Genomic DNA, 20582 nt, shown 5'->3' with positions numbered 1-20582 from the left:
TCGCTGTCTTGGCTTCTGCCAAAGCCACACACAGCCTCTCCCAGCTGGAGAGGTTGTGTGCGGCTAAAGAGGAAGCCAAGACAGCCAGCGGGGTGGATTTTTTTTTCTTTATTCCCCCCCCCAAAAAAAAACTAGGTGCACCCTATGGTCTGGTGTGCCCTATGGAGCAAAAAATACAGTAAGCGCCGCAACCCCATAGTGGCCTTGAACTGGACTTAACTGTTCAGGGGTCCTTTACCTATGCAGACTGAAGGTGTAAATGGGCAAAGAAACCATATTTCTTAAAGCACAGCAGTCTCTGACGTGTCTTCCTTTCTCCAAAGAGACACAGACCCGTTGTGGGTGCCTGGGACCCCGTGGTCTTTTGCTGCCCCTTGGCAGAGAGAAAGGCAGGCACCCGACTTTTGTAACAATATCATGCCAGCATCGCCCTGCTGGTGCAGAGCTTACCCTTCTGCCCACTCAATGTGTGGGCAGGCAGGTGCCACCAGTGGAAAACCCTGAAATGGGATTTTCTGAACTGGTCCCACTGGCACAGTGATTTGTCTGCCCTCCCTCCCCCCCAAAAAATCTGCACCTTCTGCCCTCTCTGCTTTGCATGGCTGGGTTGTGGCAATGGCTGCACGCTCTGGAGGGAGGGGCTGGGTGGGATTACGATTTCTCCCTTTGTTTTTTGTTTTTTATAATGTTTAGTAGTATATAAATTGCACGTACATATGTATAAATAAAGTATTGTTAAAGAGAATCCATGTGTTCTTTTGTTAGCCGAGTCAATTGCCATTTTCAGTATATAAAATGATGATTAAATCTGGATTAATTGGTAGTCTTCCACTGATGTGAGATCTTTTCCACAGTTAATATTTCTTTTCATGGCTTTCTTTGATAGTACAGGGATCTCCTCCCATTTTGCAACAATAGGAACTGCACTGCTATTAAAAGGAAGGTAATTATCTCCCTTCTAGTTCAAAGCATTGCTTCCTTGTCTATAATATCCAACAGGACTGCCGTGGGATCAAAGGACAGGAAATATTAAATAAGTCCAAACGAGTTCAGTGCGACTTACTCTCAAGAAACTGGCCTTAATGTGTGCAAATCGTAGAGGAATATCCTAGATTGTTGCTTATTTCACAGGAACAGATTATAGATATAAAAGCCAATCAAATCTAAAACTAGCATGGGAGGAGGCTTCTCATTTTCTAGCAATACAAAACAGCAAAGAAAAGCAAACAATGTTATGTGCCTGTTATCTTGTCAAAAATAATTGGCTTATTAATTCTGGCTATACAAATGTAATTATATTATGAAGGTCAAATGCAAGAATTTACTTCTGAATGCTCTTCATGTTAAGCACAGCCTCACATACATTCTCGGAACGAAAATAATCAACAGTAACATTAACACCTTGAGAAATTTAATTGAAAACATGAGAGACACAGAGGAAGAAAGCAAAGAGACCACACTTACTACACACATATAAATGCACATCGTTATAAGAACAGCATTCTTGGCTTTTTAATTTGCTTTTTCAATACATGTCTGTTCATTTCTTGCAGCCTTCAGGAACAATAACATAATGTGTGAGAAACAAAGCCTGTGATCGAAAAGCACAGAATTTCAGTACTGCATTTATGCACCTAGTGTTTTGTGGGAATTTAATAAACCTTATTATAACATAAATAGAAAGAAGTAGTTAGCATAAATTAGCATAAAGCCATCACCTAAAAATAGCAGCCAACTTAGCACTCCCTGACAAATGTCTTAGTCCATACTAGAGTTATTCAACTGCTTTAACATTTATCCAGGGAAGGAAGTCTCAGAATTATTAGCAGGTTGCTGAAAATTTATGTTCTAAATTGGGTATATACTAATCTCACACTACAGACCCATCTGTGGAAGCAATTCTGCCTGCCAACAGGGCTTTCCCCATTCTCTCTCCATGTGCCTCTCCCCCCGCCCCCATCCCCAAATTGGATGAGGGTAGTCAGAACCCCAGTGAAGAAGCAGTAGAGGGGAGACATGCACTCTGGCAAGCTGAAATATCTGATATGGAACCATCAGAAAAGCATGCCACTGAATTCCATACCCTTCAACATTTTTCTGATGAAAATAGGGATATCCTATTACATCATCATCATTGTTGTCGTTGTCGTCGTCGTATTATTTATACCCCACTCATCTGACATTTTAGAAGACATCTGTCTGAAGCAGCCCTGGTTTAGGGAAGTTTTTAATGTCTGATGTTTAATGTTTATTGTATTTTTGATATTTTGTTGGAAACCACCCAGAGTGGCTGAGGAAACCCAGCCAGATGGGCCGAGTATAATTAATAAAGTATTATTATTATTATTATTATTATTATTATTATTATTATTATCATCATCATTATTATCATTGCTGCTGCTGCATTGCCCCAGTCACTCTTAGTGGCTTCCAACATATGTAAAAACATAGCAAAACATTAAACATTAAAAAAAATCCCTATAAGGGCTGACTCTGTTAGGGGACATTCGGCACAGAAACATGTGTGTATATCTTTAAGAAGTTTCTGAGATTAATTGGGTGCAGGTGGCCGTTGCTATAAAGGAAAAAAACTGAGTTTTGTAGCCTGCCTGCAGGAATAACACCCACCAGAGTTTGTGTATATTGTTTAGTACAGTGGTGCCCCGCAAGACGAATGCCTCGCAAGACGAAAAACTCGCTAGACGAAAGAGTTTTCCGTTTTTTGAGGTGCTTCGCAAGACGAATTTCCCTATGGGCTTGCTTCGCAAGACGAAACGTCTTGCGAGTTTTTTTCCTTTTTCTTAAAGCCGCTAAGCCTTTAATAGCCGCTAAGCCACTAAGCCGTTAATAGCCTCTAAGCCGCTAAGCCGCTAAGCCGCTAATAGCCGTGCTTCGCAAGACGATAAAACCGCAAGACGAAGAGACTCGCGGAACGGATTAATTTCGTCTTGCGAGGCACCACTGTAATAAAGTCTTCGTTTTAGTTTGGGTTTTTACACCTATCTCTCCTGGAGTCACTCTGTCCTCTGCCACCAGCTGGAAATCCCCCTCCAACAGACTCTAAATGTCTTCTAAAGGTTGTGTAGTTACTTATGTCCATGGCTTGGTGATTCAAACCTAGAACTGAAGTTTGAAGTGTTCTACCTCAGCTGGTTGAGGCAGAGGCAGTCCTTTGGGGAGGATCCACAGTAGAAGTGTAGAGCACATGCTTTTCTGTATAAGGGCCTAGGTTCCATCTCCAACATTTTGTGGATCTCAGATACTAGGGGATGAGGTGGTTCTCTCATGGATCAGGAACTGATTAAGAAACAGGAAACAGAGAGCAGGACTAAATGGAGAGTTATCACAATGGAGGGATGTAGACAGGATTGGTATTAGGAACTAACTCATAAAACGGGCACTTTTCTTTATAGAGCTCTTCCTAGATGTTATAGGGAGCACCACTCCCTATATAGTGGTACCACGGTTTTCAAACGTAATCTGTTTCGGAAGACGTTTCGAGGTCTGAAACGTTCAAAAAATGGAAAACTCAGTACAGAAGCCTCAAAACGGAAAACTAAATACGGAAAACTTAATACGGAAGCCACATTTCATGTTCAACTTCTGAGGCAGATTTGAAAACCGAAGCATTTACTTCCAGGTTTACAGTGTTCGAAAACCGAAATGTTTGGCAATGGAGACATTTGAAAACCGAGGTATAATCCTACTACAGTGGTACCTCGGGTTACATACGCTTCAGGTTACAGACTCCGCTAACCCAGAAATAGTACCTCGGGTTAAGAACTTTGCTTCAGGATGAGAACAGAAATTGTGCTCCAGCAGTGCGGCGGCAGCAGGAGGCCCCATTAGCTAAAGTGGTGCTTCAGGTTAAGAACAGTTTCAGGTTAAGAATAGACCTCTAGAACGAATTAAGTACTTAACCCGAGGTACCACTGTAGAAGGGATTATATCATGGGTAGGTAAACTAAGGCCCGGGGGCCGGATCTGGCCCAATTGCCTTCTAAATATGGCCCGCAGACGGTCCGGGAATCAGTGTGTTTTTACATGAGTAGAATGTGTCCTTTTATTTAAAATGCACCTCTGGGTTATTTGTGGGGCATAGGAATTCATTCATTCCCCCCCCCCCCAAAAAAATATAGTCCAGCCCCCCACAAGGTCCGAGGGACAGTGGACCGGCCCCCTGCTGAAAAAGTTTGCTGACCCCCTGTGTTATATACACTGTTGTGATGAAAGAGAGGGCCTTCTCTGTGGTGGTGCCTCAGAACTCCCCTCTCACATTTGGCTTGTGCCAGCTTTGTTTTCATATAGATTAAACCTTTAAAACTGGCTATTTACCTCAATACTTTTAATAATTTTTCATGTTGGCCTGTAATTTTTGGCTACTCTGCATAATTCATTTTTATTGCAAATGGAGTGTTTTTATATGTGTTTATTGTTCCCTACTCAGTGATCTCAAGATGCAGAGCAGCCTACACAAATTTTGAATCAAGGCATCAAGAAATTGTGTGTGTGTGTGTGTGTGTCTTGCCGAACATGAGGTCAGATTTCAGGTTGTACAGCTTTTGTTGCCAAGTCTCTGACAGAGGTAGAAAGTGAGTTCATAATGACATCATGCTTTCTGTTTCACTCCAGTTTATTCTGGTGGACACTAACAGAGCATGTGTTACGAATAAAGTGGAAGACACAGAATTAAATTAATTTGTTTAGGGGGTTTTTTTGGTTAACGATTTCATGTTATAAAATGACAGATGTACTGTTACCTGGAACACATGTTCCATTTATGGGAGAATTCTGGTGCCAAGTGTCCTTTGGGGAGTGATAACAAATTGTATAGCCTTTGCATCACTGTTTTCCTAACTCTAGAAGTTCTGTCATAGGTATAAATAATTTTTATGGGCAGTGCCTGAATATGGTAGCTCGTGGTGAATTAGGGAGTGAGTTAGGGATGGAGTTGAATAACACAGGAAGAAATTATTGGCAAAAAAGCGCAAGGGTTTTCAGAATGGCTCATTCACCTTTCCCCGGTTTCTCTTCAGCAAGAAATACACAACCAGATTTTAATATAATCTGGCTAAAGTTAGTCTTGTAACAACATAGTTGTATACCTAAATCTAATTTTCAACTGGCAGCTACATCAATTTTGAAGACATGAATGTATTCTAATGTAATAATAATAATAAAAAAAAGAAATGTGGGGGAACTATTGCCGATACATCATTTTGTGTTTGCCGGCTCTGTTAACACTTCACCACATTGCAACCGATTTTACTTCCAGTAAATTCATCAAGGAAACTTTTGTTGAATTGTCTAGAGCACGATACAAGAAAGGGGAGGGAAGTATTTGCTAAGCTTTGACAACTTATTAGTTAAAACTGCCTCATCATCTTAGCAGTCATGAATAGATATCTTCCACATAACGCTGTTAAGATACAGAATATTTTGAATTAAACTACTTCAGAATCTTTTGGATTTCAGTGTTTAAGGCTGCAATCCTTTGCATACTTAACCTGAGAGCGACTTCCACTGACTGTAGAGGGGCTTACTTCTAAGTAAACATGCACAACAGAGCACTTTAAAAGAAAATCTCGGCTATTTTAACCGGGTTTCCTCTTATTTTCCAGAAATGTAAAATGCTCTTCGGGACGCAGGTGGCGCTGTGGGTTAAAGCCTCAGCGCCTAGGGCTTGCCGATCGAAAGGTCGGCGGTTCGAATCCCTGCGGCGGGGTGCGCTCCCGCTGCTCGGTCCCAGCGCCTGCCAACCTAGCAGTTCGAAAGCACCTCCGGGTGCAAGTAGATAAATAGGGACCGCTTACCAGCGGGAAGGTAAACGGCGTTTCCGTGTGCAGCTCTGGCTCTGGCCAGAGCAGCGATGTCACGCTGGCCACGTGACCCGGAAGTGTCTCCGGACAGCGCTGGCCCCTGGCCTCTTAAGTGAGATGGGCGCACAACCCCAGAGTCTGTCAAGACTGGCCCGTACGGGCAGGGGTACCTTTACCTTTACCTAAAATGCTCTTCATCAGGTTTAATTTTGCCATTCCTTCTTATAGTTTTTTTTTTAAAATGTATATATTTGTAAACAAGAAAGAGGGAAATTGCATGTTTAAAAGCAAACAGCTAAATTATTTGCAGACAGTAGACCACAAAGAGAAAGAAGATTTGAGTCAGTTTAAAGTGGTATAAAACTGGCTGTTGTATTGCTCTGTTTAGGGGTGCTACAGCATTGCAAAGTACCCAGAAGCAGTGCCAGAAGTATTTATGTATAGGCTAAGAAGGCTGAAGCCTAGGGCCTCTAAATCTAGGGAGCCTCGTCAGCTCGCCCACTCCCCAGCAGGCAACCTCCCCTCTCCCAAAATTGCAAAACCAAGACTTCATGCGAGGGCAGGGCAACTCAGGCCTCTAAATCTAGGGGGCCTCACCCGCCTGCTCTCTTCCCAGTGCCACAGTCTCCCCTCTCCCAAATTGCAAACAAAATACTTCATGTGAGGGCAGGACAACTTGGGCCTCTAAATGTAGGGGGCCTCACCAGCCTGCCATCTCCCCAGTGCCGCAGTCTTCCCTCTCCCAAAATTGCAAACCCAAGACTTCATGCAAGGGCAGGGCAACTCAGGTCCAGCAACTATGAGACTCAGGGCTAGCCAGTGGGGCCCAATTTGAAGCAGAGGGGGGCAACTTGAATTATTATTTTTTTGGTAGGTCCTCAGTTCACAGCCAAAGTCTGCAAAATCTAATAGATATAAATAAAATCCATTGAGATTGCCCTGGTGCGGGGGGCCCCTTAGGAGTGGCACGTGGGGCCCAATTTGGCCAGATTGCTCCAATTCCCTTAATGTCAGCCCTGAATGAAGGAAGAGAACGTTTAAGTCAGGCCCCTTGCAAGGATTGTTTGTGACACGTAGGCCAAGTTACACCACGTAGGAAAAGGGAAGTCAGCCCCTTGCAAGGATTGTTTGTGACACGTAGGCCAAGTTACGCCACGTAGGAAAAGGGAAGGTTGACCTAATAAGGTGAAAGAAAGGGCCAGGGAAACAGTGTCACAAGATCAGCCTAATAAGGTAACAAGAGTGTAACTCTGATTGTTGATTGGTGGAAAGGAGAATATTGTTTTAGTATAAGAAAGCTTGCTAAACACCATGTAACGCTGCCAGCCTTTGGAAGTGATTCCGCTGGCCGCCTCTGCGCAGATTGCTAAATAAACCTTTTTCTCCGTGGAACCACACCCTGGTGTCATCTTGACTTCTCCAAGTCGTCTCTCCGTGCGGGTACGTGCAATAACGGACAAGGTAAAAGGCTTCACTGATGAGACTGTGCAGGGGTTGGACTGACAAGCCCTGCACCTTCTAGGTCCCTGGTGTCAGTATGCAGAGTACAGACTCAAGGACTTGTTATGGAAATGGGGGGGGGGCACTTATTGGAAATCAGTTTTGTTGAAGGGGGAAGGAATGGGTTTTCTGTGCAGTCAGTCTGAAACGGGACCCAAAATCCTCATTTTTCCTCCTCCAAGGGAACATTTCTAAAATGCATTAACTTGAGCTCTTGAGTCAATGTATAAACAGAAAGCCAGCTGTATAAATAAGGGCTCAAAGCCCTCTCCTTTATCAGTCTGTGACGGCAATGGATGACCTTGCCAGTTCCAGTGGAGCATTATCTTACATCCTGACCACAAAGACGCACAGACCTTGTCAGGTCTGACAAGAGGCCCGGGAACGGCACCTGGAGCGCTCTTAGAGTTGGTGACCTCCTGCCCCAAGATAAGAGTATAGGAACAGGAACAACCTTTTATGGTCAAGAGTACCGGCATGGATGTCAACTTACGTGTATAAGCTGACGTGGTTGGATTTCTGGGGAAGGGGGGAGAGGGTGCCTGGAGGATATATATACTGCATGAAATTTCTCATTTCTTTGGACTTGCTGTGAACTGACCACGCAAGTGCGTTCTGCTATCCGGAGAGCAGAATAAACTCTTTCCCTGAATCAACCTCGGTGTCATTTGACTCCTTCCTCCCTGTTCTGGGAGCAATGCTCACCCTACCATCGGTAAAGTCTAATAAGGCTACATTGTTACCTCCCCCTCCAACCCTAAGGCAATGAGCCCAGCCACCTTTTATTCACAGTCACATAAGCACTACACTACAGCATAGCCATAAAGTTTTGAGAATTTAAGTTCTGGATTAAAATTGATTACTTAATTGAGAAGGGGATTGTAACGAAAACACCGAGGCCTAATTTGAATAGTAGAATGTCTGGTATCTGGTGGGCAATCTCATCCTTTATTTCCAGACTGTGGCTGCAGACCAAATCACCTGTCAGGAGAGTTATGAGACTCAGGTGAGGGTCAGATGCCTTGTTAATTCCAGCAGGTATATAAGAGGCCTTTTCCCTGGCCAGGCCTTTCCCAAGGCCAGGTTTTTTAAGAATAACATTACAACTTCATTCTAGTTGTGAGGGTGGGGAACGGGGAGTGGTCTCACAAGTGGAGTAGCCTAGGGCCTCTCTTCATCTAAATCCGGCTCTGCCTAGAAGGCATCACATGATGTCTTTTTAGCCTGCAGACAGAAAATGCACCACCCACTGTGAGCTAAATGACACTTCTAGGCAAACATGAGTATGGCCCAATGCTGTTTAAAAATAAAAATGGGAGAGGTGCTTGAGAATGGAGACTGGAGTGACTCTGTCACTGTTCCTTGCATGCTTGAAATGCATGTTTGCCCTTGCATTTCACACCTCTAAATTATCATTATATGAGGAGCATCATCTGAAAATAGGCACTCTGTAAGGTACATTGAGCCACACATATGCAACCACAGGCTCTTATCCCTCAAAGCTCCCCCGTTCCACCCTTTTCTTTAAAAGAGTCCTGCCAAAGATTCAACAAAAGTAACGTAGAGTTTGGGTGAGGCAACCAACAATATTGAAACACTATTCCAAACTGACAAAACCATGTTGGCTGCTTCTAAGCTCCATATGACTTTGGCCTTCACTGAGGGGAAAATGGCTCTTTAGCGCTCAATCGGAGGAAACAATTCAGGTTTCCCCCCAGATTGACGTTTGCTCCAGTTTAGAGCTAAAGAGCGGGTTTTCCCTGGGAATGAGGTGAGACAAGGGGGAAACCCATGTTCAAAACTGTGTTTCTGTGCATGCGACAAGCAGGAGTGTAGACAAGACCTGAAGGAGGAGACTGAAAGCCGTGACATGGGTTGGACTATGTCTCTTTTTATTACTGGTGTTTCCCCCTACATTTATCTCCCGCCTTTCTTCTGTAGCGGAATCCAGGACAACATTTGTGTGGTTCCCAGTTGGTCTCCCATGCAGGCATGGCCTAGACCCAATTCCATGCAGGGGCGGGGGCACAAACCAGGGATTGACTGTCTTTTTGTTTGAGTTTGTAACTTTATTCTGACAATACTCCTCAGATAAGCTCTGCATGAGCTTTCCCAGAACTCCTTAACTTGAGCAAGGTAGTGACCTCACATCCTTTGAGAGCATACCTAGAACTTTCCTTCTGCTCCTATGAAATATATATACAGTGGTAGCTCAAGTTAAGTACTTAATTCGTTCCAGAGGTCCGTTCTTAACCTGAAACTGTTCTTAACCTGAAGCACCACTTTAGCTAAAGGGGCCTCCCGCTGCCGCAGCACGATTTCTGTTCTCATCCTGAAGCAAAGTTCTTAACCTGAGGTACTATTTCTGGGTTAGTGGAGTCTGTAACCTGAAGTGTCTGTAACCTGAAGTGTATGTAACCCGAGGCACCACTGTATATTAAAGCAAAGAGTCGTTTATTAGTTTTTCCCATCAACAAGAAGGTATGCCTACAGAACTTGCAGGAAGTCATCCGATATTATTTCAAGAATCATAGAATCATAGAATCATAGAGTTGGAAGAGACCACAAGGGCCATCGAGTCCAACCCCCTGCCAAGCAGGAAACACCATCAGAGCACTCCTGACATATGGTTGTCAAGCCTCTGCTTAAAGACCTCCAAAGAAGGAGACTGCACCACACTCCTTGGCAGCAAATTCCACTGTCGAACAGCTCTTACTGTCAGGAAGTTCTTCCTAATGTTTAGGTCCCCCCCCCCCGCTTCCTTTCTTTAAAAAAAAAATATCCTGGCATTTTCCTTTCCATCATAACCTGAGAGTACTGTACTTTTCCGTGTATAAGACTAGGTTTTTTAATTCAAAAATCATGTTAAAAATTGGGGGTCATCTTATACATGGATAGTGCATTGTTTGGATGTGGGATTGGTTGCTGCCACGAGTCGGAGATTGTTACTGGTGGCTGCAACAAGGGCTGGTGTTGATTGGCTGTCGCTACGGCAATTGGGCGGGCGATTTGCTGCTTTTGCCAGTGAGGGGACAGAGGATACGTGGCTTTTGCGACACGTGCGAGCAGCATTGTTGATCTGGCGGGTGAGCGATTTTTGGTACCCCCGCCCCCCCCAAGAAAGCTCAATAGGGGGCGTCTTATACATGGGGGCATCTTATACATGGAAAAATATGGTAAGTTGACACTTTTTGTGCAAGGTCTTAGGTGGAATACATCTGTTCTATGTAAAGGGGACAAATTACATGTCTTGAATAAAAGTTGAGCTAGAAAGGCGTCTGGGGAAGCCTACGCTACTATTTGCATATTATGCAGATGAAAACCTAATAAGAATAGGTATATTGGCAGGCACTGCCTTGTTATCTGGCACTGATGTGTATGCCAGCATGGGGTACGGCAGCCTAATCTCCTGTAATGTTATCTTCCCATTTAAATAAAAAATAACAAAATGAAATACAATCAGAAGAAGCAAGAGCAGCATACATAAATCAGTCATACTTCTGACAGGCTGCATAATCCAGCATGATTCAAGTAACCCAGTTAATGTCAGGATATCAGTATCAAAGTCCTCTGTTATGAATTCTGCCTGGCTGAAAAAGGGGATATAGCCAAACGCTTATTGAAGCCTCAGTTCCAATTTTCTTCCTTCCTGCTTGCCAGTTCTCGGAGTGTTTTTCAAAGAATGTTTCCGAGAACAAAAAATAAATAAATAAAAATCGACCATCAATATTAATGATCTAAACTGGGAAGATTGCTTTTAGTGTGCAAATTAATTACCCTAATCACAGGGGTTTTTGTATCCATTTTAATGAAATAACTATTTATTTCACTGGGTCCCGAGCTTTTCTTCTGCAAATAAGGCACATTTACATGATAAATGCATGAAATTTAAATGGATGACTAAATTAATTGAGAAAGGGGGAGGCTTTTTTTTTTTCATAAAAAGAATAAAAGTAAAAAAAATACAGTGTTTATAAGAGAAACTGCGAGATTAATGGATTAGTTTTCTGACTGGCATCTGTGATTAAATCTTTTTCATGTATGCCAAACAGAATTTAATAGATCTTTGGCACTGCTACATTATGCACATTCTCCCCTCCTCCTTATTATTTCAAAGGTAAGAGTGTTGAATCCAAAAGCATTGTTTATTTCGCCAGAGATGGGGTCATGCGGAAATTCACAAGACAGAATTAGTGCTCAGATTCCCCATCTTTTGCCTCTTTATTTCATCTCCAGATAGCCAGTGCGTGTGTCTCGCTCTCCTCACCTCCCACGGAATCCGTAAAGGGCCCCATGAAACATAGGTCTAAAGAGTATAAGGGATGTCCCTTTTACTTAAATCCCTTTGTTCACATTTGTCTCATACTGCTGTTGTCTAGTCGTGACAAGAGAAAAGGAGAGGGAGAGGGAGAGAGTGTGTGGAGAAAACGCTTTGGGAATTTTCAATGCGCCTTTTAGAGTCTATGTGTTTTGAAAACTTTATTTATTATGGCAATACTTTGAAGGGCTGCAAATTCAACAGAGGAAAGATTTGAAGCACATTCCTGCTCATTTTTTGATAACAGCCATGCCAAACAGAGCATCCTTCGCAGCTCCCTCATTCCCTCCTTCCCAACCCCAATTGAGCCACCAGAGACATCCCCGAGTTTCCTTTGATTTGAAATGATCAATTGCAGCTGTGGCACTCAGGCAGGGTGCCCTAGGCACAATGCAAACAAGAATATCTCCCCAGTGCTCTAGGATTTACATTTCAATTGCTGCTACATTCCCCCCTCCCCCCCAAAAAGAGAGATAATTATAACCTTTTTATATTAATTTTTTTCCAGTGGCTTCTCTGATATTTTAGCAACATAAATATTAATTTAGCACATCAAGAAGAACACACGCTTTCTTCAAGGGAATGGCTCGATGGAAAATCTGCGTTGTTTTATTTTTTCAAAAACACACACCCAGATGGCATCAAGCATGTTATCAGAATCTCAGAGCGATAAAAGGGGCTTTTCCTTCAGAGCTTAATTCTACCACTTTTCCAGGATTAGCACTTTGGAAAATAAATGCAAAACCTAACAGAACATGCCAGCCAAGTTGTGGTTTGTGAGCACCGAAGGGCACCTTGGTCCATACACTGCAACTGGGAAGGAAACTATTAAAATCATTAGAGTTTATTTCCAAGCATGCTTGGGATATCAGTTTATTTATGTATTATCTACACTGGAAGACAGAAGTGCCTGGCGTGCTCTGGTCCATGGTGTCACGAAGAGTTGGACACGACTAAACAACTAAACAACAACAACAACATCTACAAACTATATGGTAGTGTTTTTGGGTCAAACCAGGGGAGTGATGTTAAATGAAACTTTGCATCTAACCTGCAAGGCTGTTGTTGTTTAAATGCAAATAGCATCAACTCTATGTGGGGAGAGACTGATAGTAACCAAGATCACAGCAGGCATGGAGGGGAATTTAACCCTTTCCTCTCATGCTACAATACTTCAGAAAAGCTCTCCTTTGAAGGTTTTATTTGTAGATGGAGGAAATTTGCCACTGGAGGCAATGCAATCTGACCTTTAAAGCATTGCCTTCTACTCTTTACATCGAAGGAAACCTCTGCGGATTTCAAGGAATCTCAGATCCGTATGTAGAGGTAAATCGCACCTTACATGCATTTGACTTGCATGAATTGAGCCTTACATCCTTGGCTAAATAAATCAATAGGAGTGCGGAAAGGAGGCTGGCATCCGGGGGCGGGGGGAAGCCTTTGGCAATCTCATCTGCTGTTGAACCCAATGCTTTTTGACCCTACACGGTTTTGACTCTAGGCACTATCCCTGAAACATATAACCCCCACATAAGTTGAGAGTTGCCTGGATTTAGGAAAGCAACTAGATTCTATTTCACCCAGGTCAAAGACCCACTTTGGTACACCCAACCCACACACGCAGGCTGGGAGCCTCAGTAGCGCCCCTCTGTGGCTTCACAAGAGGCTAGTGCCGCCATAGTTACAGCACTGCTTTAGAGTCCCACAGACCTGCATTCAGATATGTGACACATGAATTCCCCCCCACTAAACACAGAAAGTCCTGTCAACATGTTGATGGCACACACCTGTTGCATTTCATTCATGCATACAGTGGTACCTTGGGTTACAGACGCTTCAGGTGACAGACGCTTCAGGTTACAGACTCCGCTAACCCAGAAATAGTACCTCGGGTTAAGAACTTTGCTTCAGGATGAGAACAGAAATCGTGCTCCAGTGGTGCGGCAGCAGCGGGAGGCCCCATTAGCTAAAGTGGTACCTCAGGTTAAGAACAGTTTCAGGTTAAGAACGGACCTCCAAAATGAATTAAGTTCTTAACCTGAGGTACCACTGTACTAGCAGCAGTACTAGGGACATGGGTGGTGCTGTGGTCTAACCCACTGAGCCTCTTGGGCTTACCGATTGAAAGGTTGGTGATTCGAATCTGCACAATGGGGTGAGCTCCTGCTGCTCTGTCCCAGCTTCTGCCACCAGCACGAGCAGATAAATAGGTACCACTGCGGTGGGAAGGTAAACAGCATTTCCATGCGCTCTGGCACTTGTCACAATCCTTCGCGTGCAAGTAGCAATTTAGCCACGCTGGTCACATGACCCGGAAAGCTGTCTGTGGACAAACGCCAGCTGCCTCAGCCTGAAAAATGAGATGAGTGCTTCACCCCATAGTTGCCTTTGACTGGACATAACCGTCCAGGGGTCCCTTACCTTTACCTAATAGAAGTGGTCACTGACCATGACCTCCTGGTGCATGCATGCATGGCGCAATAGTTGCATGTGATCAACAGCAATGGCAGTCAAAGTACAGCATTCATGAAGGCACACTTCATACATAGCAAATTCATAAAATCTGATGAGGTTCTCAGATTGCACCTTACTTTGCCTAGATGACTATTTTATTCCTGTATATAAAAATTACATTCATATATAGTCTCCCTGCTGTTGTTGAGGCTATGGAACTGTATTGGATTTCTCTACAGCTCCAACCCTCTTTTATTCTTAATACCGCCGTACGGCTTTATTTTCTTCCATTGCACACAGCAGGAAAAGTCATCAGATTGCAATAACAGATGTTGGTTTGCTTGAATCATGCTCCACGGCTCATGATATATATATATTTACAGCCTGTCCTTCAAAATGCCTGTTCGGGGAGCCTAGGCGGGTTTCTGCTCCCTTATTACAGAACTACAAATGTTTTCCTTGGGGACGGCTGCCCTTCATCGTTCAGTATCAATCAAGATATTTACATGCAAGAAAATGCAGTCTAAGAAAAAGCAAGGTTTCCCCTAACCCCCTGCTCCATCCTCGGAATCCACTGATAAATAACGGGAGTGATTACATATATATTAAGAGGAAAATTAATACCGGTGCTGGGCTAATATTACAAGCGGGTCATTGTGTTAAACTCCTTGATAAAGTGCAGAGCTCCTATAATTGCCGTGGGATCTTTTTTTATAGACAAGACCTTTATTTCCTACATACCAAAGCCATTGGCTTGAGCACTGTTTAAAGCTGACTCTGGGAATAAAATGGCTCATGAAATATGCATGACTAACACACAGGCTGCCAGGGGAACTTAGTGTATTATGTATGATCCTGCCATAATTGTACGGAAATGATATTCACTTAAGTGGATGTTTATCACAGTTAAAGGTACACCTAATGAGACAAAGGCCATACATCTGAAAACACAAGGTTATTTCTATCCGTGTTTCAAAGGGCCAGCATTTCATTCACAGATGCCTTCCCAGTACCGTATTTTTCACTCTATAAGACGCACCAGACCACAAGACGCATCTAGTTTTTGGAAGAGGACAACTAGGAAAAAAATACTCTGAATCTCAGAAGCCAGAACAGCAAGAGGGGTCGCTGCGCAGCGAAAGCAGCAATCCCTCTTGCTGTTCTGGCTTCTGGGATAGCTGTGCAGCCTGCATTCGCTCCATAAGACGCACACACATTTCCCCTTACTTTTTAGGAGGGAAAAAGTGAGTCTTATAGAGCAAAAAATATGGTATGTGCCATCTACTGTACTCTCCCCCACCCAACAAAGCTTAATTATCCTGCTTCCTTTATTTAGCTGCCAAATGTTCAATTAAACAAAAAGTACTTCCTATCAGTATATGCACAACATCTACAAACATTTGCGTGGCATTGTCTAAATTGAAATTTAACTGCGTTCCAGACTCTACATGTCTGCAATTAGTTGCAAAGGATAGATATTATATATATATTGTACCCTCCAACACAGGGGCAGCTAATAATAATAATAATAATAATAATAATAATAATACCCTGTCCATATGACTGGGTTGCCCCAGCCACTCTGGGTGGCTTCTAGCATATATGAAAACATAATAAAACATAAAACATTTTAAAACTTCCCTATACAGGGCTGCCTCTAGATGTCTTCTAAAAGTTGTATAGTTACTTATCTCCTTGGCTCGGGGGTCGCATAACTCCATACCCTCCAACATTTCTGCAATGAAAATAGGGAAATCCTAAGGAAAAGTGGGACATTCCAGGATCCAATCAGAAACCAGGATGGCTTCTGTAAACCTGGGACTGTCCCTGGAAAATAGGGATGCCTGGAGGGTCTGGGGGGGGGGAGAGATAAACGAGGCTTCCTGTTTATTATTCTAATGGCAGTAGGAAGGCTTTTCAGATTCAAAATGCCGTGATGTATCCTTGCTTGTGTCAAAACTTTGCATGGAATTCGTATTTTCAACCCTGCGTTTTGCTTTGCGAATGTTTGTGTTTAATAAACTGTAGATTCTTTCGATATGGATTTCGCTTCCTTTTGCCTATTGAGAGTCAGAGATGACCTAGCACAGAACAGGGCCGGATTTAGATGAAGAGACCCTAGGCTACTCCACTTGTGAGGCCCGTCCCCATCCCCCATCCTCACAACTAGAAGAAAATGGAAAAGCCAAGGATGATGATGGGTATTTAAAATTCTACAATTCACTACAGAACAATCTGCACAACAGCTTTCCAGGGGGTTCAGGCCAAACAATATGTGCCTCTTGATTAATGTTGCTGTGAGTCATTCATGAGAAATTTCCACCCACTGACACAAGATTCCTTCCAGGACCTTTTGTATTTTGGCTTGTGTTACATTCTTGCAAGATGCAGTTTCCAAATTGTTGTGAAATATATCTTCACCCAATTTGTAATTGCTCTGACAGATGTCGTCACCTAACTTGCAAGTGCTGTTTGCTACCCTCGTTTGAATTCCAACTTCATCCTGGCCTACTTTTTCTCTCTTTAGAACCTCATTTAAAAGAAGGAAAACAATCAATTTTTTTAAAAAAGAAATTAATCGGCATAAATAGCAATTGCCAGGTCATGTCAAGCATTTGTGTAGCACACAACAGCCAGGCTTAAAATCAGATTATTTTCTAGATTTGAACAAGCATCATGTTGTTTTGAAAGAGAAGAAAGCTGATCTACTGGCACACTGCCTAGCTCATGCTGCAATGCTATACCGTGGTACCTTGGGTTAAGTACTTAATTCATTCCAGAGGTCCATTCTTAACCTGAAACTGTTCTTAACCTGAAGCACCACTTTAACTAATGGGGGCCTTCTACTGCCGCCGCGCCGCCGGAGCACAATTTCTGTTCTCATCCTGAAGCAAAGTACTTAACCAGAGGTAATATTTCTGGGTTAGCGGAGTCTGTAACCTGAAGCGTATGTAACCTGAAGCGTATGTAACCTGAGGTACCACTGTATATCCTTGAAGTTCAGAGGAACACTTCCTGGCTGGAGGAACATGGAGAGAGAGGAGAACTTCCATCACCTAATGGGAGATGGGAACCATTTCCGGGTGAGTTGCATTCTCACCATTGCCAAATACCAAGTCATGGCAAAGATCAGTGATCTAAATCTGACTGAGACCATGGTCACATTCATACCATATATTTAAAGCACTGTTATAGCACTTCAACATTAATGGCTTCCCCCAAAGAATCCTGGGTAACTCTAACTTGTTAAGGGCACTGGGAATTGTAGCTCTGGGAGGGATGTCATAGCAACAAAGGCCTCTCACAAATTTCCTGTGCTACCACCAGGCTAGCATATCCTCCAACATTTCTCCTATGAAAATAGAGATCTCCTATATAATGAGGATGATGATGATGATGATACCCCACCCACCTGACAGGGTTGCCTCAGCCACTCTGGGCGGCTTCCAACACATATGAAAACATAATAAAACATTAAACATTTTAAAACTTCCATATACAGGGCTCCCTTCAGATGTCTTCTATAGGTTGTATCATTACTTATCTCCTTGGCTTCGGGGTAACATTACTCCATACCCTCCAACATTTCTCTGATGAAAATAGGGGTGCCATAAGGAAAAGTGGGACTAGGCAAGTGGGAAGTTGGGCCTAAATTAGGGGCCCCATGGGTGGGATTTAGGACTTTCTGCCTCCTCGAAGCCTGTATTGTTTCATCCAGAACACATGACCCAGCTTTCAGAACTGGGCTCCGAAAGGAGGATATTTTCTTTCTTTTCTTGCTGAATCCACTTTCAAAATTTGCTGAGGGGAGCTCACTGGCAGAGGCACCAGATTCCACCCAACATGGGGGGCGTGGGGCGTCACGCACATGTGATGTCAGGCACACAATGCACACATGTGACGTCACATGCACCGTGATGCATGCCGTGAGGCCCTGCAAGGTCTTTTGCCTCTGTTGCAAGGCCCTCCACTGTGAGGCCTGGCTGCTCAAGATTGGGGGGGGGGGGACGGACTCAGCCCTGTCCCAACAGATTGGGAACACCTCAGCCCTATGGAGTTGGCTCCTATGCTCACTGGTCACCAATTTTTATTTATTTATTTATTGCTTTTATCGAAATTTATATTCATTTTCATACTAGACAGATAGTCAGTGCAGGCATTTAACAAATGCTTGAAGCCGATTCTAGTCTGTGAGAGCAGAATCAAATCATCTGCATATAGGAGAATGGGAATTTTTGATGCATTGAGTTTTGGGCGGTGAGCATTGTTGTGACAAGCATCTACCAGTTTTAGTAATGGGGCAAAGGTCATTTAAGAAGAGATTAAAAAGAGAGGGAGCAAGAACACAGCCCTGTTTCACACCTCAATTTGTAGCAACAGGGTCTGACACCTTGTCCCCTGGAGTTATTCTTATACGACAGGTATTATTTGAGTAAAGCTTTTTAATCAGGTAAAGTAACCTGGGGTCTAAGCTCATTGTCTCCAGTTTGGACCATAACAACCCCCTGTTGACTGAGTCAAAAGCAGCCTTAGGGTCTAAAAAGGCCACAAATAGTCCTTCTTTATGGTGCCGCGTGTACTTGGTGGCTAAATGGGATAACACTATACAGTTACATAAAGCGCCTCTGGTCACCAATTTTAATTCAATTTACCAAGAAGTTGAGAGATTTTAGGGCAATCTCATGCTTTCAGAATCTTACCAAACACTTTGGATACCTATGCCAAATTCACTTCCTTGTTCCTTTTTCTGTTCCGTTTTACTGCGCTGCCACTTGCTGCAACACACTTTACTGTCCTGCATAGGGTCACATTAATTGGTCCTGAGAGATGGCTGAAGGTAGCCTGCGTTAGCGGCTCACCTCTCTTTAACCCCCTGTATGTGAAGAGGGGCAAAAGAGCTGGGAAAGCCAACATGGACGTGCAGGGATGGAAAGTCTAGCAGCACCCCTCCCACTATCAATTATCAGCTCACATTCAGGAGCTAGCCAATACCACAGATTTATTTCAGCCAAGTATCATTTGTAGCAGTGAAAATAATGGACAAAGCCCTGCGGATATATCACAGCACTAGAGATGGGCAAGTTTGTGCTTGCCTGGGATAGCGGCACAAGCTAGAGAAGGGAGTAGCTCTTATCAAATTGATCTTCCAAATACTATCACAGAGACTGTACATCAAAAGCTGGAAGGAATATCAAATAGCAGCCCTTCCAAAGAGATTGGTGAAACCTGTTACTGGCTTCCTCAAAAACAACGATGACAACAAAAGAAAAATGGAGGGGAATAAAACCAGGTTTTGCACCCCAGGTATGAAGTAGGTCCTGAGATGGCTTAAGCTCAATTCTTCAAGAGCTGTTGACATAAAAACTGTGCTGGTTTAGCAACCAGAACACTATTGGACGGTTGGTGTGGTGTAGTGGTTAGAGTGGTGGATTTGGACCTGGGGAGACCAGGGTTCAGTTTCCCATCCAGTCACTGTATCTCAGCTTAACCCTGTATCTCAGGATTATTGTGAGAATATTATGGTCAGATATAAGTGTAATAATAATGGAGGCACAGGTCAATTCTGTGTCCAGGGCAGCTGTCTACCAGCTCCATCTGGTACGCAGGCTGAGACCCTACCTGCCCGCAGACTGTCTCGCCAGAGGGGTGCATGCTCTGTTTATCTCTTGCTCAGACTTCTGCAATGGGCTCTACGTGGGGCTACCTTTGAAGGTGACCCAGAAACTACAACTAATCCAGAATATGGCAGTTAGACTGGTGACTGGGAATGGCTGCCGAGACCATATAACACCAGTCCTGAACGACCTGCAGTGGCTCCCAGTACGTTTCCGAGCACAATTCAAAGTGTTGGTGTCCTAAATTTAAAGTCCTAAATGGTCTCGTCCCAGTATACCTGAAGGAGCGTTTCCACCCCCATCATTCAACCTGAACAATGAGATCCAGTGCCGAGGGCCTTCTGGCGGTTCCCTCCCTGCGAGAATTGAGGCTACAGTTAACCAGGCAGAGGGCCTTCTCGGTAGTGGCACCTGCCCTGTGGAATGCCCTCCCATCAGGTGTCTAGGAAATAAACAACTTAGAAGACATCTGAAGGCAGCCCTGTTTAGGGAAGTTTTTAATGTTTGATTGTTTGATTGTGTTTTCTATATTTTGTTTGGAGCTGCCTAGAGTGGCTGGGGAAACCCAGCCAGATGGGCAGGGTATAAATAACAAATTATTATTATTATTATTATTATTATTATTATTATTATTTGTACAGAGGATCATGGATTTGGAAGCAGGGCTAGGAGAAGAGTGGCAAAAGTCTACAAAAAAACAAGATGCTTGAAAAGGGGGCTCATTGTGATAGATTTGGTGAGCCCTACACTTGGCATGAAAAGCTCATCATACCTTGCCATACTTTCTACACTAATTTCTATCTCAAGAATGTTAAGCAGCTTGTTCTGTGTGTTTCCATTATGACTGTTCAAAAAATGCAACCCTGGGGATTTCAG

Source organism: Podarcis cretensis, assembly GCF_951804945.1.
Source record: "Podarcis cretensis genome assembly, chromosome: 11".
NCBI lineage: Eukaryota > Metazoa > Chordata > Lepidosauria > Squamata > Lacertidae > Podarcis > Podarcis cretensis.
This window is presented reverse-complemented; position numbering follows the sequence as displayed.